The 4,739-nt window shown below is 39.6% G+C and overlaps 1 long non-coding RNA gene across 2 annotated transcripts in view; it reads right to left on the minus strand.

Annotated features, from left to right (window-relative positions):
- Positions 1 to 2,803: 2,803 nt before the first annotated feature.
- LOC106817117 overlaps positions 2,804 to 4,739 on the minus strand; it is a 4,939-nt gene continuing 3,003 nt past the window's right edge. The window contains exons 1-3 of one of the 2 annotated variants that reach the window (XR_001394996.1): positions 4,048 to 4,082; positions 3,082 to 3,166; positions 2,804 to 2,838 (exon numbers count right to left, since the gene is read on the minus strand). This is a non-coding gene — a long non-coding RNA (uncharacterized LOC106817117). Of the gene's footprint in view, positions 2,839 to 3,081; positions 3,167 to 4,047; positions 4,083 to 4,739 lie in introns of those variants that run through there. The other variant, XR_001394997.1, reaches the window with a different exon arrangement.

The raw sequence follows: 4,739 nt of genomic DNA on the forward strand, positions 1-4,739 counted from the left end.
GAGACAGAGACAGAAGAGAGACAGAGAGACAGAGACGGAGAGAGAGAGAGAAGAGAGAGAGAGAAGAGAGGGTGGGGTAACGCGAGAGACAACGATTTTACGTCTATGATGAAGTTTTTAGCAAACCAGCTAGAATAGTATATGTAGACGAATTTTATCGTTTGTTATTTTTGAGACTAGATGTCTGTAGACAACAGTTCTCAATGAATCATTCACGGGAAAGAGATCAAAGCGAATATTATAAATGCAAGGATTTAGTATACATACGAGCAAGCGACTAAGCTCTATTAATTATTACTGATTATTATTATTACCATTAATGAACTATTAAAGATCTATATAATAGGCCTCAGTGAGAGCAAGTAGTGGGTAAGGTGCTGCTGCGCCCTCTGCTGGGGGATTTTCCTAAATTAACGAAGGATATAGACAACAGCAAGCAACGACAGCCACGACGTACTCGATCCAGTTTAATTGACTACGTCACGAATGTTCTATGGTAATATATTTTTTAAAATTTAGTTGCAATTTTTTTCCATTCGTAAGTACTAACGGGACTAAATGTATCGTCAAATTCTTACCTGATAAGATTGTTTCTCAACTAGTTGAAAAATCCAAAAACTTGGACGATTTGATATTATTATCCGGATATTAATTGCTTGCTATTGTCTATGTATGAGTCACGAGTTGTATGTTTACATCAAACATATAGGAAAATAGGGAAGTTAATGCCAGCAATTTAACCATAAAAATGTTAACAGAATTACTTACATTTTGTGAAAGAAGTGGTATTATTTTTTTTAGTTTTTACTATTTACGGTGACGTAATTATTTTTAAGGATATATATTTCGACACACAAGGTTTCAAACCGTCTCGTTGTTTTTGCCACTATTACGACACTTTCCTGATATTGAAGTTTAGTAGTTGCTTGTTTATTGACAACTGTCGAGATAAGAATAACTGTTGTCGCCAGAGATACATTTCACTATATTTTTATCAGATTGTGTGATTCTGAGCAATGATTTTCGAAATAAATCTAAACAATGATTCTACTTTAATTTACATTTTTGACAAAAACGATACAGGAAAACCGTACGTGTTCGATTCACGCCCGCTACTATATATATACTATATAATACGAGATGCTGTATAATGCTGAAATGTACTTGCAACACAGTGAGACACAGAGTCCACATGCAGTTGAAACGATTCAATAAAAATTGTGGTAAATAAAGACGATCGTATCTTACTAACCAATGTCTTGATGTTATCGACTCTCTTACGCCTATTATTACTGATAATGTCCTGTAATGCCGTTCAAATGCTTCTCTGCCAATACTCAAGTACATTTGTATCTTTAAAAAGCATTTTTTCACAAGTACATCGTATGTTTAAAAATAAAAATAATGATAAACACGAAATGTATTTAATACCAAAGGCTTATAATTGTTTATCAATTCTCCTTCACTTATTTATTAGTTACAGATTTACAGTGTCCCGTAATGCAGTTTATACGCCTCCTCTGCAACATAAAATTTCACGCCACGCACGTACACCACTATTAATAATTAAACTCGTTCTGTTGAGTTCTCATTATGTATTGTATTATTATTAGCTCTTGTTTACATGTGATAGAAATTGTATACTTCTGTATTATTTTTATTCCTGAATGTAAAAAATGCCATAGAAATCTTTATTTTATTGCCAACCGTATTCCATCCATTATATATAGCTAGAATGGTGTAATATCGTGGCTAAGGCAATAAGACAACCCCCCTCTCCGGGGGAAGGGCACTCACCCCACATTATGGTAGGTATGTTGCCACTGCGAAGCTCAAAAACGAGGGGCCTTGGAAACTAACTCAGACCTGAAAATGGGGGGTCTCAGTAGAACTAATGTTTGTGGTATGTGCCACTGCGAAGTCAAAAATAAGGAGCTCTGGAACTAACACAGACCTGAAAATGTGAGTCTCTGGAACGGGAAGTTTAGGGTGGAAAAAGAGGGGTCTTCCGCAGCACATATACCTACCATGGCAATATATATGGAGTGCCCCGCGTAATAGGCCGCGCGATTGCACATACATGTACATTATCATTAGCTGAGAGTTATGGAAATGTCGGGGTCAAGGGGAGGTTTCTTACTGATAACCAGTTCGGTAGCCATGCGTTATGTACATATTTTATGTGTTTTTAACACATATAATCTTCTTAGCTCTGCTCTTCGTATGCCGACCCGTTCCATATGCCCCATCTACATCCATACTTGGCATTACTAGATTACTTGTATTTTTAAACTATAAAACATATACATGTGTGCACATCAGTAGAGCTATCATCATTATAATTATTATCACATTAGAATAAAAACAATTAGTTGGTATTCACTCCTGATACTTTACTCATTCAATGTAGGAACAAATTTAAAACAATGACAACATTTTTGTCGAAGATCTGTATTAGTTATTATTTTGTTCGGTAGGTGGCGGGGTTGCATGTGATTAGTTAAAAGCGTGTGTTGTGGTACCACCATGGGTAATCATTTTCCATAGGCGGCCATACTTACAAAAAAATTCCCATACTTCAGCAGTGGTTTTTTTTACTAATAATAATGCCATCCTCTAAATCCAAGTCGCCAGTGACACTATATATGTTATTAACCAAAAGATTCTTGCATAATTTTTCGTGTAAACATCATTTTCCCAGCACACATTCGAAATGGCCATATTTACAATGTGAATCTGAACAAAAAAGTATGCTTTTTTTGAAAATTCCCCGGCCGCAAACGCAACGCACCTCGGACGAGCTGTTTACACTGTCGGATTCAGAAAGTATTCTAGTTTCTGAAATTAATAATTGCAAAAAGTTCTAACCTTTTCTAATGAGAAATACAAAATTCAAGCGCATGCAGACACTCATATACGATCTGATTCTGAACCTGTCCCAATGCTTGTTGGTGGATTTGCTATCGTCATACCTTAAGCAGTTGATTTTTTTTCTGCTAAAAATCTTTTGCTTCCATATATGCTAACCTCAACACGTTGTGAGGTCATGGTAAAAAAAAGTTTGTCGTGCATGCCAGTTACCATTTATGAATGAATCCGTGGCACGACGTCCCCTCTCTGTTCGGTCGCCGGCCGGCTAAAACCTCGAATTTCGTCGACTTTCGAACTGCAATGCAACAAAAAAGAAGACGATATCAACTACCAGTTTTTATCACAACGGTGTAGTGGACACCTCTCAATTAGAATTTAACAGTTTTAAGTTTGACCTTTTGACCTCTGATTTTTAAGAATAAATTCCCCAAACCCATGTTTTCGTATATTTTCAATAGTTAATTGCTCATACTAAAAAGAACGTGGCGTCAGTCTGTCTCCATCAGCAGGTGGCCAGCTCGTAGTAACATATCATAGTAAACAGGCAATTAGCAGTAGCGGCATTTCTTATCAGAGAAAAAGTGCTGCACCCCCTTTTAGCTACTGGAAAACGCAGCCTGTGTATTTCGTACAGGGCAATGCTTGCCAGCACTTAACGCAGCAGAAATGACGTAGAACTGATATTTTTTTACTGAAAACCTGTGTAACAGACAACTCTGGTGATGCTCATTCACATTTATTCTCCAGCAGCATTTTGGCTATGCCGGAAATCGCCGAAGAGAGAGCAGTTAAACCAATCATAAATCGCTTGTAAAACACGAGAAATCTGCTCGTCAAAGATTAACCATAACCGTAAGAGGCACCGCCGAGACTGACGCAGCCTCCGAAGAAGCTCGGGACAAGTGCTCAAGGAAACAACGGTTGAAGAGCACTTTCGACTCAGCTGGCACGCAATAGGAATGCAACAGTAGGATGGAGGCGATCGACGCGGACAACCGTTCGAGCGGAGTTGAATTTCTCTAACCTTCTCTGTCCTCTTCACAAGAGCACTTCATAAGTCGCCACCTGGTGCAAAGCAAGAGCAGTGCCAACCTGAGATACAACCTGCTGCAGAATCGAAGATAGGTCGCTTAGCTACAAAACTAGTCTGTCAAAGACTGCGCCGCCCAGTCTTACCTGTGGTGGTGCCGATCTCACGTGAGAAAACAAGGCACAGTAGCAGTGCGAAGAGATCCCTTGCAAGGCTGTCAAGTCTGCAGCATGACCCCATGTACAGGGGAAGAAGCACGAGTTTGCTGTGTCCGCACGCACCTCCAGCAACCAGCCAGTCAGTCTGTAGAAGTACCTAGTAGAACAGGAACAGTGGCTATATGCCCGTCAGCCGGCATATATCTGACGGCTGCCGGCCACGGTCTTCGATTTCCTAAACGCCCGGCAGCTTTTAATTTTCAGTGTTATCTCAAGTAAACAAGGGTTAGGGTTAGGGTTAGGGTTAGGGTTAGGGATGGGGTTAGGATAAGGGTTAGGGTTAGGGTTAGAGTTAGGGTTAGGGTTAGGGTTAGGAACTGCCGGGCATTTAGGAAATCGAAGACCGTGCCCGGCTGCCGGGTATATAGCCACAGCGTACTCGATAACCGTTGCAACAAGTTCGCCTATCTGCATGCATTCTCGTCACACACTGATCTGTACTATTAGTTAATCAGTAATCTCACTTAGAGTTAGGATGTAATTAAGTTTTAGAACACACCGACAGAGTAGTGCAAGCAAGTGGCCACAGACAGCATTGTTGCAGCCGGGCAAACTCTAGAACTATAACTTTTCGGGGGTGTCAATGCTTAGAGTTAGGATGTAAGTTTTAGAACACACCA

Source organism: Priapulus caudatus, unplaced genomic scaffold, assembly GCF_000485595.1.
Source record: "Priapulus caudatus unplaced genomic scaffold, Priapulus_caudatus-5.0.1 Scaffold1600, whole genome shotgun sequence".
Taxonomy (NCBI): Eukaryota; Metazoa; Priapulida; class Priapulimorpha; order Priapulimorphida; family Priapulidae; genus Priapulus; species Priapulus caudatus.